The sequence below is a fragment of the Lepidochelys kempii genome, chromosome 2 (genome assembly GCF_965140265.1).
Source record: "Lepidochelys kempii isolate rLepKem1 chromosome 2, rLepKem1.hap2, whole genome shotgun sequence".
NCBI classification, from domain to species: Eukaryota; Metazoa; Chordata; order Testudines; family Cheloniidae; genus Lepidochelys; species Lepidochelys kempii.
Window position 1 is genome coordinate 226,058,419 of NC_133257.1, and position 12,647 is coordinate 226,071,065.

At 43.1% G+C, this 12,647-nt stretch overlaps 1 protein-coding gene across 4 annotated transcripts in view; it reads right to left on the reverse strand.

Moving 5' to 3' along the window:
• Positions 1 to 12,647, reverse strand: part of CDK14 (cyclin dependent kinase 14) — a 501,539-nt gene that overhangs the window by 416,819 nt on the left and 72,073 nt on the right. Inside the window, exon 1 of one of the 4 annotated variants that reach the window (XM_073334008.1) lies at positions 2,979 to 3,027. The exons of the other annotated variants lie outside the window; for them this stretch is intronic. The gene's annotated coding sequence lies outside the window, so the exon portion shown is untranslated. Of the gene's footprint in view, positions 1 to 2,978; positions 3,028 to 12,647 lie in introns of those variants that run through there. 4 annotated transcript variants of the gene reach the window in all.

The following is a 12,647-nucleotide window of genomic DNA, read 5'->3' on the forward strand; positions in this document are numbered from 1 at the left end:
TGGAAGAGACTTCCTAAATGGCTTGGTTCTTTCTAGATAGAAGGCTAATGCCATCCTGATGTCCAAGGTTTATAAGGCAGCCTCTTCCCTGGTCTGATGTGGTTTCAGGGAAAAGATTGGGAGATGGATGACTTGACTGATGTGAAATTAAAGGTGACACGTCAGGTAAGAATTTAGAATGTGGATAAAACAAAATCTTGTCCCTGAAGAATACTATAGAGAGTCTGCCATTAAATCCCCTATTTTCCGAACTCTACAGGCAGAGGCGATGGCTACCAAGGCAGCCGTTTTCATGGGTAGGTCAAGGAAGGAACAGGTAGACGTTGGTTTGAAAGGAGGTCTCATAAGACACTTAAAATACTACACTTAGATCCCATACAAGAATGGGTTCTTTAGCGTGAGGAAAAACATTTCTCTACCCCTTGATATCTCACTGTCAAAGGATAAGTGTACACTGGGAATCCCTCAACTGAGGAATGAAAGTCTGTTATAGCTGCCAAGGGAACTCTAATAGAGCTCACAGATAATCCTGACCTTTTTCCAATTCCAGAAGGTAGCCATGAACATCTTAGAAGCAAGAATGAAAGGAGGAGAGAGACGGCTGGTCACACCAATTGGTGGATCTCTTCCATTTCTGGCGATAAGTATCCCCTGTGGCTCCTTTGCTACGGTGTAACAGAAAGTCTATTCCCGCAAAACATCAGGGAGCCAAGTCTTGAGGCGAAGAATTCCTAGTTTGGGACGGAGAGCCTGACTGACATCTAGAAGATGGGGAATGGACAGAAGACTGGTGGCCTGACAAACAGCAAGGCAAATCAGATAAGGGTACCAAGTCTGTCTGGAGCACAACAGAACTATTAGCATGACCTTGGCTGTTTCTTTTTTGATATTGTTCACCACTTTTAATACTAAAGACATCAGAGAGAATGGATACAGAGGGTCCCTCACCCACAGAACGAGGAAGGCAAATCCCAGTGAGTAAGGGTTCACCACCACCACTCAGACAAAACTGTCTACATTTCCTATGGGTGATAGTGGTAAAAATAACTACCTCTGGAAGTGCCCACGTCAGAAACATGGGATTGAGAATCTGGGAATGCAACTCCCACTCCTAATCTTGGCAGAAGCATTGGCTGTGGTGTCTTGTGTGCCTGGAAGGTAACTGCTGAAATGAGGATGTGATTGGCTAGACAGCAGTCCATAGCTTTATCACTTCGACACAAAGAAAAAGGGATCTTTGTTCCCCCTTTGTCGATTCACGTAAAACATACAAGCTATGCTGTCAGACATTATATTGATAGATTTGTCTGATTACTGGGAGAAAGTGAACACAGGCTTTCCTGGCTGCCCTCTGCTCCAAAAATTTGATGTGCAAACTAGCTTGTTGGATAGACCATCTGCCTTGAATAATAAGTGTCTTTAGATGCTCCCAACTCAACAAAAACGCATGTTATTATAGTGATAGCTGAAGCAGGCTGGATAACTAGGACACCTGTACAGATAACATGAGGGTCCTTCCACCAACTGAGGGAGTCTTGCACTTGTCGAGGGAGTGACAATAATCTGTCCAGACTGCGTTAGTTCCGAGAAAAACTTTCCTGAGCCATCCCTCGAAGCAGGAAGGGCATAACCTTGCATGATGTGTTACAAAGGTATGTACTGCCATATGTCCCAAGAGTTGAAGACAATTCCTTGCCGAAGTCTGCAAGCTTTTTTGAATTTTTGCAATGAGGTTTGATAGAGTCGTAAGCCTATTTATGGGAAGGTAAGCTCTGGCCGTTGCTTCATCTAAGGATGCCCCTATTCATTTTATTTTTTGTACAGGGGTTAACATGAACTTCTCAATATTGATCTGGAAACCTAACCTGAGGAAGAGGGTCTTCATGGTGAAAAGCATCTTGTCCTTGATTTGCCAATCATCAAAGTATGATAAAACTATCATCAACTTTTGACGAAGATGCACAGAAACCACTGCCAAAACCTACTCGGAGCAGAAGACAGACTGAACAGCAGCACCCATTACTAGAAGTGGTCTTAACCAACCAGAAATGAAATGAATCTGGTGAGAGGACTGAGTCACAATATGGAAATGCAGCTCCTGAAGGCCAAGGGCTGAAAAAAAAATCCCCTGGGTCCAACAGTGGTACTACAGCTACAAGAACCACCATCCGGAAGTTTTGCACTTTCACAAGGTTGTTTAGGAGTCAGAGCTAGAATAGGTCTCCACCCTCCATTCTTTTCTGGGACCAGGGACATACTCGGAGTAAATACCCTTCCCCCTGTGCCGAACAGAAACTGGTTCTATGGCTCCTAATTGTAGAAGGGAGTCAATTTCCTGTCTCAGCAAGTGTTTGCGAGGGGTCCCTGAAGAGGAGTGGGGGAGCAGGGTAGGGTGGGGCAAGGGAGATAAAAGGATGGCGTAACTCAATGTTATAACCTCCAACATCAATTTGTCCCATGTAATATGTTCCCACACCTCTTGAAAATGAGAAACAGAGGGACGGAGGGAAGAAGGCAGGTAAGCTGTTGCAGCTGTAGATACAAAACACAGGCTTGTTCCAGGGTCCCTCCACCTATCTGTCAAAATTGACATTTTGATGAGGATAGTTGATTAACTGACAGATGTAATGGATAGTCTCGTCCATCGAAATCTTGTGGGGTTTTTTCCCCCCTAGACTGCTCAATTGGTCTTTGGAAACCAGAAAACTGGATAGGATGGGAACTATTATAGCTTTGTTTGCATGTGTATACATCCCAAGAGATTGCAAGGTGGCCCTGGAGTCTTTCAAAATGTACAATAATTCTTTGGTAGTCTCAATAAAGAGTTTCAAACCATCAAAGATATTTTGGACTTCCCTAAGGAACCCACAGAGCCTGAGCCAAGATGTCCAAGGCATGACAAGTGCTGTGGAAATGGAGCAACCTCCAGTGTCAGCAGCATCTAGGGAAGCTCAAAGGAATTCTAGCTAGCAGCTTACCTTTGGCTAGGATGTTCAGCTGGAAGGTGTTCAATAAACGAGCTGAATTTGGAATAACTGGTGTGATTGTATTTCGCCACAAGAACTTGGTAATTTGTAGGGTGAACATATTTCCCTGTGATGAATACAGGACAGCTGGTAAAATTACTGGTATTCAAACAGTAATCAATCAGAACTAAGCAGTACAAATATTCAAATTAACATCAAGTTGACTGAGCCCCTGTTAAAAAGAACACTGCGTAGTTGGATTCTTTTTATTTACCTTCTTATCTTTAAGGCTTTAGGGCTCACATGAGGGAGAAGTGACACACACAAACTCCCATACCTCTCTCTCACGCAGGGGGGAGGGTGACCGACCGACCCTCTGTCCCAGGAGCCCAGCCAGGCATGATGGGCAGACCCACCTCTCCTGGTACCTGGCGCCATGTCTTCCCAAGACAATGGGGCGGGGGGGAGGGGGTGGCTAAAGAGGGTCACATGCCCCACCCCAGATTTCCCCTCCAAGGTTCACATCAGAACATGGCCAGCAGCAGCCTTTCGGCACTGTGCGGGAGGGAAGGGATGGGAGCTGCTTCCAGTCGCAGGGGAGGAGGGGTGGAAGAGATGACCTGGCCCGTGTCTTTGCAGAGCTCATCTCTTCCCCCTCCCCATGTGGCTGGAAGCAGCTTGTCCCTTCCTGTTCACAAAGTGTCAAAGGGCAGCTAACATCTCTAGGCTGCTGATGAGACCAGGGCCAGCTCCAGGAACCAGTGAAGGAAGCAGGTGTCTGGGGTGGCCAATAGAAAGGGGCAGCACTCCATCCATCATCGGGGCGGCATGTCCAGGTCTTCGGCAGCAATTCGGCAGTAAGCCCTGCAGTCCCTCTCTTCGCTTTTGGCAGCAGCTCAACCAGGCTTGGTTTTTGGTTTTTTTTTCCTTCGCCACTTGGGGCAGCAAAAAAGCTGGAGCCAGCCCTGCCACCAACATAACCCAGCCCCCTCCTGCTACAGTGCTGGCAGGAAGGGGTTAAGCCCTAAGGATGCATTGTGCACCAAGGCCCAGCAAACCTCGCCAGAGAGTTGACTCAGCAGGGGAGGGTGCCTAGAGGATGGAGCAGCCCCGCACACCCAGGGGGCAAGACCCAGGGCAGGGCAGGTGAAAAGGGTGCTAAGCCCTTTCTCTGGTGGCTGCTGTGGAGCCTGCAGGTTCAGAGTGTGAACAGGCTGGAAATTGCTTTCCCCCGCGACTCCAGAGCTTAGCTGAGAGGTGAAGAGGCTTCCCCATGCCAGCGCTGTGCGGGGCTTTGGCACGTGCAGGGCTCAGTTCCTCCTAGCGAGCGCCCCAGGCCAGAGGGTCTTGGGCTTTCCCAGGGCAGCAGCCCAGCCAGAGGCAGTGGAGGAAGGAAGAAGCCTGCCTGCCAAGCTGCTGGTGAGCTGAGCGCTCTGCCGGGGGTGGTGGTGAAGGGGCATAGCAGGGAGAGGACAGAGAGAGGGGGAGCACATAAAGGGCCGATGGGTGGGCAGCAGAGGCAACATGTAACCGGCTTTCCTTTCCGCTGATTTAATTAAGTGGATATGGCAGTGGGTTTAGATTGCATTATACGGTCTGCACTTCCAATCACCTCTACAGAAGAACCCAACCGGAGGAGCTGAGGTTTGCCTGCCAAAATCCTTCAAAGTTCCCTTTCCCAAAGTTTTATAGAATATTCTTTAAAATCATGTTTTCTATTTAACCTTGTAGAAAATGAAAGCTCAGATATAAATTCATGAACATATTTTGATCACTTTCTTTGATCTGATTGACTACGAACATGAAACAGAGCAAGGTCAGGAGAATAAATAAAAATGCAGCACTATGCCTTGCACTTTCCAGTCATTTCCTTTGTGCCTATTTTGTTTCCACAGCTTACTATGTGCAGGGATTGAAATTATGCAGTCATCTCCCTCTAGAAAAACAAACAATGAATGGAAGGCAAGTTATATAAATAAAGTTTTTCTTCCCTAAGACACCTCTGTATGCCTTGACTTCTCTATCCGGTTCTCAAAACAGAAATGCATCAGAAGTTAACGCTGGGGAGCACGAAAAAAAAGCGGGGGCAGCCAAAAAATTTTTTGCTTGGGGCAGCAAAAATCCTAGAGCCGGCGGCCCTGGCTACAAGTGTTCTCCTGGTGTGAGATCCAAGGTACAAATGACTTGGGGTAAGTGACTGGTCCTTTGGGGCTGGGGGTAATCTGAATAATGCTGTGATTCTTGGTGTAAGGGACCATCTGTCATAAGGATAAGTTCACCTGAGTGGCAAGACAGACCGGAGTACCCAAGGGGACTGTCTCTGACCCCATGTTAAGGCTGTTATAGTGCCTGAGGAGTTTACACTTGGCAGTTGGCTGGTGAAGTATAGATTTGGGAGTTTGTGCCCTGAATGGTCTGCCCGAAGGCTGGTACTCATGCTTTTGAGTCACTGAAGACAGTGTGACAGAAGGTACCAATGTGGTGATTCTTGCCATATCAAAAATGAGGGTTAAAAAGCTAGCGTCAGGCTCTTTTAATCAGTTAATAACCAAGCTACAGAAGTACTGCTCTTAATCATTTAAACTAGGCAAATGTTTACATTCGTGGGCAACTCACAGGCCACTTTGCCAAATGTTTTCCTCTAATGCTCCAGCTGCTTTTCAGTTGCACAGCTGGCACAGTTAGAATTCTCAGTTTACATTTTACCCGGTGAAATGGCCAGTATCCCAGTGGATTAATCTGTTCTTGTGCGCAAAGCAGATATCAACTTCACAGAGACTTGACACTTACCTAACCTATTGCTACAGCTCAGAAACACAAAAGGGATGTTTTAATTATATTTCTTATTTATACAGTCCCACAAGTCAATACAAGGTAGTACAACAGGAAAACCAAAAGGGCACAAACATGATCTGGGGCAGCACCCAATAATACAATATAAAAAGAGTGACAGATAATTTTGGCTGGAATGAAATAGGCAACATGTAGGTATGGAGGTTTGGAGAGAGAAAAGAGGAGATTGCGGCATACATTAATAGGGACAATAATCCAATAAAAGGGGGCAGCAGCAAGGAAGGCACAAAGTTGAGAACAGAAAAGGGAGATAGAAGAAGCTGATAGAAATGATGCTCAAGCAATGAAAGGAAGGAGGGAAGTTATAGATGGCAATTAAGTTCTGTAGAGTTCTGAAGGTGAAGGGGGAAGTTTTGAATTTTATGCGAAAGAAGAGGGACAGAAATGTAGTCCCTCTAACATCTCAACTTGTCAATTTAGCAGTTACAGTTAGAAATTAAAGAACAACAATGAACCAGATTACAATTTAGAAGGGTGAAAAAATGGACACTGAAAAAACAAAACTGTGTCACACTTGTACACCAGCTATAACAGTCACTTCAGAAAAGGATTTACTCAGCCAATTCATAGACAGTATTAATGGTTACAGTCTAGAACTTATCTTAGCTGGCTAGGGATACAGGGTCATTCACCTGGTCTAAACAACTAGCCCACAATGAGTTTGAGCTTCAGGTTAGGTTTTGGTCACACACCCGGTTTTCCATGTCTTTTCTTGGCAAAAACATAAAACCTGCAGCTCTGTAACAAAGGCCTCATTCCTTATTAATACTATCAAAAACTTGATAAAAGAAATCGGTCTTACACCATGCTTTGTAGCTCACCAAGGCTGGATTCTGATGGACAACTGGACAGACCAAGTTCAACAGGCATGAAACCTCTGTCTTTTCTGTAACTTAACTACATACATATTTTTACTATGATGCCAACAATTACATGCACACCACCACTGATTAACTATGGCTAGATCGTCAGGCTCAACGGGCAGTGATCAATGGCTCCATGTCTAGTTGGAAGCCAGTATCAAGCGGAGTGCCCCCAGGGTCGGTCCTGAAGCCGGTTTTGTTCAATATCTTCATTAATGATCTGGAAGATGGCATGGACTGCACCCCCAGCAAGTTTGCAGATGACACTAAACTGGGAGGAGTGGTAGATACGCTGGAGGGTAGGGATAGGATATAGAGGGACCTAGACAAATTAGAGGATTGGGCCAAAAGAAATCTGATGTGGTTCAACAATGACAAGTGCAGAGTCCTGCACTTAGGATGGAAGAATCCCATGCACCGCTACAGACTAGGGACCGAATGGCTTGGCAGTAGTTCTGCACGAAAGGACCTAGGGGTTACAGTGGATGAGAAGCTGGATATGAGTCAACAGTGTGCCCTTGTTGCCAAGAAGGCCAATGGCATTTTGGGCTGTATAAGTAGTGGCATTGCCAGCAGATCGAGGGACGTGATCATTCCCCTCTATTGGACATTGGTGAGGCCTCATCTGGAGGACTGTGTCCAGTTTTGGGCCCCACTCTACAAGAAGGATGTGGAAAAATTGAAAAGCGTCCAGCGGAGGGCAACAAAAATGATTAGGGGTCTGGAACACATGACTTATGAGGAGAGGCTGAGGGAACTGGGATTGTTTAATCTGGGGAAGACAAGAATGAGGGGGGATTTGATAGCTGCTTTCAACTACCTGAAAAGGGGGTTCCAAAGAGGACATATCTAGACTGTTCTCAGTGGTAGCAGATGACAGAACAAGGAGTAATGGTCTCAAGTTGCAGTGGGGGAGGTTTAGGTTGGATATTAGGAAAAACTTTTTCACTAGGAGAGTGGTGAAACACTGGAATGCGTTACCTAGGGAGGTGGTGGAATCTCCTTCCTTTGAGGTTTTTAAGGTCAGGCTTGACAAAGCCCTGTCTGGGATGATTTAGTTGGGGATTGGTCCTGCTTTGAGCAGGGGGTTGGACTAGATGACCTCCTGAGGTCCCTTCCAACCTGATATTCTATGATTCTATGATCATTCCAGCCAGAGAGAGCTTACCCCCCAGGAACCGAGCATGAGAATAACCCAGAGGATCATAATCCCTGCAACAGAATGTAGGGAGCAGTGACCCCTCAGACAGCAGAGTCCTAGCCCAGTCAGGGCTTTACCCATTGAAACCAACACTTTGAACTACCCACCAGAAGTGAACAGTGCCTAATGAAAAATAGGAGAATGGAGGTAACATGCTTAAAATAGTGTCCTTGGCCTAAAGGGATTTCAGATTCCATAAAAAAACTCCACCATAAAACACAAAACATGAAATATTGATTTGGAGAGGGCTTTTTTTAATCGTTTTTAAAGTGATATGATCTAAAGTGCAGGAGATGGGAGACAAACATTAAATAACCACCAGATAAAGATACTTAATTTAATATGACTGCATAAAACATATTACAGCAAAGAATATTTCTCCTTGAAATGTTATGCTACATTTTAAACAGTTCTGTGTTTTTCCTGCTCCAAAGGATCACCACAGCATCTTTCCTGAAACAATTTAACTCTGATTTTTTGTATAATTCATTAAGCACAGAACACCATTTTTCTCTTTTATATCAACAATACTGTGGACAATATACTTTAAGCAGATTGTCCAACAGACAGCTTACTTAAGTGGCCTAATTTCAAACTGTGTTTACATAATGGAGCATTTATCTCAGTGCAAATCATTGCCATTGAAAACTCTAGAAAAGCAGTGAGTGTCCTATTGTCTGAATGTGAGCAGGAAAACAAGATATTAATTTAGTTTATTAGGTCTTTGATTTCTGTGTACAAGACCCTGTTATACATTCATTGCATGCTAGAATACCCATCAATATATAAATCATATCACTCCTTAATTCTCATTAGAGTAATTGTTGGTAGCTATAAGGGTACAGTATGCCTGTGTTCCACAGTAAGGTGCAATATTAAATAGCCTATATGAATAAATATGATTTATGGTTGAACATTTGTTCTCAGTATACTCAGAATAAGAATGCCAAAATGGCAGGACACTTTACAATCTAATAAAACTATAACTAGTGCAGTATACTTACAAATAGTAAAAATACATCATATAAATAAGTGATTTGAGTCATGTCTTTTTACTACATGTGTAAAACCTTTTACCTTTTAGGCTTTTGTGCCTACAGCACCAAAATTCTACTCTGTGCATGAGCCACCCACGCATAATGGCTTAGCTCAGAGGAAGGGGGAGAGAATCGTTTCCACTCATCAAGCCACAAATGGACAGCAGAGCCATTCTGCGGCCACAAGGCTCCAGAGGTTCCTGAGACCGTGGTGCTCCCCTTCCATAAGGACTGGAATGATCAGTGGATTCGTGTGGTGCAGACCCTTTAGTTATGGTATGGGCAGGACTGAAATGGTCATAAATCAGTTTTCCATACAATACCATCAGAACTCCTTGTGGGACACCTGAAGTGTCCTAGCTTTTATTTTATTAGTCAAAACATTTGTTTTATAACTGTAAAATATTTGTTCAAGGGATATCGTCCTGCTGAGTAGCATTTACTCTATTTACTGGGAACAAAAAGTCCAGTGGAACAAGCCTTCAATGTGATGAACCATGTTGGTTTGGAGTGAAGAGAAAAGCTGAATGAATGTTAGACACTATCAAAGCTGCTCTTTTAGTCAAAGTGAATGGTAACAACCCTTATTCAGTGTTTTATCAAACTAATTCAGAACATTAGGCCTTGGGAAGAATCCTCCACTCTAACAAATATGCATATGATCATGGTTGAGTCACAAGCTGGCAGTAGTGACACAAACACACACAGGTGAGGGAGTTACATGTACATTTAGCTGAGTATTTTGTGACTCCCCACCAAAAAAATAAGAAGTTGCCACAAAACTGCCTTGGTTTTGAAAATATGGTCCCCTAATCATAAACTAAGTCTTTCTCTGACCAGGAATGTGGAAGGGGCCCTCACAAAGCACAGCCAGACAGTGCACCTGGCATGTAAATATGCTTCATGAGCACCTCGCATCCCTGACTTCAGTACTTGAAAATGATCCATGGCAGTTTCGATGACTTCAAGCATCTCCGTGCCTGTGACACAAGGGGCATCATTTGCCCCATAATATTTTTGAGTTAGAGCTTGCAAGTTGTAGAATACGTGCTGATATCTGAAAATCCACTCTGAACTAAAACCTAATATCCATTTCATTCTATTTATAGTCTTCTGTATTACCAAATTTTAGCAATCCTCATTGCCTATAAGGAGAAAATCAAAGAGACAGACACGACAAATTAGAAAAGAGTAGTATGAATAATAGATGGGTGGATTTCCCCTTATGACAGTTTTTTAAATAGTCCTGAATTAACAGTTTAGGTTAGATATATTTACAGAAAGTAATATAGGACATGTCTGCTTGAAGCAGAATTTTGGAACATATGATCCCGAGATGTTCTATCCATTATTGTATTAAAATGTTCAGAAGATGGTCTCCACATTGAAATGTCTTCAGGTAACTTATTGGTTGAAGGGCTGAAATTGCTTTATACTGAGGGGAATGTTGACTAAGAGTAAGGAGAAGGTATTATCTCTGTACATGACTGTAGTGAGTCAACTACTGGAATACTGAATACAATTCTGGCGTCGAGACTTGGAAAAGGATATTGAAAACTGGAGCAGGTTGAAAGAATACCTGCAAGAATGATCTGAAGCCTGGAATACATGCCTTGCCATGAGAGACTTAAGGAGCTTAGCTTACAAAAACAGAGTGATCAAAGTGATGCTTCATTAAGTCAAGTCATGGTAGTATCAGCCTACTGTGCCCCATATCCAATTTATTCCCAAGTACTTACCTCCTTTGTAAAGCACTTTGAGGTCTACAGATCACAAGTGTTATATAACAGAGAAGTTGAGGAGTACCACCTATCTGTAGAACTTGGTCATTTTCCCCTCTAAGCAACACAACAGAGTGGGTCTTCAGGAGGAATGAATGTGGGAGCATATGGGCCTATAGATTTAGAGGCTATGGTCTTTCAGATCAGAGGACTTGCAGTTAGGTTTTGCCTCTAACCTGCTCCAGCTTGTAAAGCATCTTCCAAGAGCTTCATGCAGTTTTGGGGATAAAGACTCCCAGACCTTATTTGTCACATGCTGGAGAATTTTGTTTAGTGTTACCAGAAGGTTCATGATGCATTGTTTTCATTTTATGACATGGTATCTGGTTAAATACACAAGTGTTCGCTGAAGAAACAGATCTACCTACAGAAAAGTTTTAAGTTTGACCTAGTTGCTGTTCTCTGTGCGAAGCAGCCTTCCATTCTCAGAAAAGGGTGACATTTTGTTGAAAATGTCCCTGAGAAAAAATTGACAAATAAAAAAGGTTATTTAGCAATTTAGCAGCAGAGCATTTGCATTTATGTGTATGGTACTACAGCTATCCTGGAATGGTAGGATATGCTCCATTTCTCCTCCACGGGGTGTTCTCTAAAGTCTGATAAATCAGCTGAGAAGTTGATGTCCTTGTATAAATTGACAGCTATCCCAACTCAATATTGGACGGAGCCTGATTTTCCTCTCACTGAAAGTAATTCCAATTACCTTCAATGGAGTTACTACTGATTTAAATGTATGTGAGAAAAGAATCATGCCCTCAGTCTTTACCTTGGTCCTCTATGTAAATAGGTTTTGTTTATTCCCCTATGTGCCCCCCCCAACCACCACCACCATCACCAAACACACACCACCAAACCTCAAAAATAAGAGTTTTCACACTAGCCCTATATCCTCAGCACTTCTGAAAGTTCAAAAGTGACCAAGGCTTGGAAAATCCAGTCCCCATACCAAGGAGGTAATTTACACCCACTGGCGTATGCCAGAGATTTTCACAGATAAAAATCAACAAGCTGCTAAGAGTTAACAACTGTTGCATTTGTGCTCCTATTTAGAGAACCTCAGTTGTTCTTGGAGAAGCATCCATAAATTTCAGGTGGTCACCTGAACTATTCAAACTTTCGTTCAGGAAAAAGAGCTATATATCCACAGCCCTTCCTGCTATAGCAAGGTCGGAAATAATAGTCCTTCCTCATAGGACAAAACTTCTATGGTCTTCTATGAAAGAAAGATATTTATGTTTTATGTCCTGGCCAAAACTAAGGATTAACTTTATATATATTATACCATTGACCTGTGAAACTCACAACCACAGAATATATTGAAACAAATAGTTTCACAAGATTCAAAAAGGGATTGAACACATTATGATTAATGGCATCTGTATTAAATTAACTGGAATAAAAACTGCAAGAGCCTCAATCTTCATGCTCCAGGGCACAGACTTATCACCAGCTGAGGGCTTCTTGGTACAGTGTTGCACTAGAGAGCAGTTTATGACCTTGGATAATGTTGCAGCCCATTGCTGGAGCAGACCATTGGTATTTTCAGTACTGCCATTCCTACATTCCTCAATCCAGATGCATAAAAGGGACGGAAGATTTTCTAAAGTTATTTTAACAGTGGTGCACCAAATGTTCTCCAAACCTCATAACGGTTTCAGATTCAGTATAGTCTGAATGCCAGGCAAAGAAATATTTATTTCTATCTATATTTATCAGTTCCTTATTTATCTGAACTAGTTTTTCCCCTACCTAACCTGCACTCTTTTTTCATGACACTCTCTACTTCTGAAGCTGAATATCTCACAGAAACTCCTAGATGCTATGACTCTGAGAACACACAACTAGTGGAACTTAAAGACATCATAGCTTTTTCCACACAAGGACTGAAGCCTTCCGTACTTTCAAATATAAGAATCCTGCTGTAGTTAATGGAGATATTTCTATAC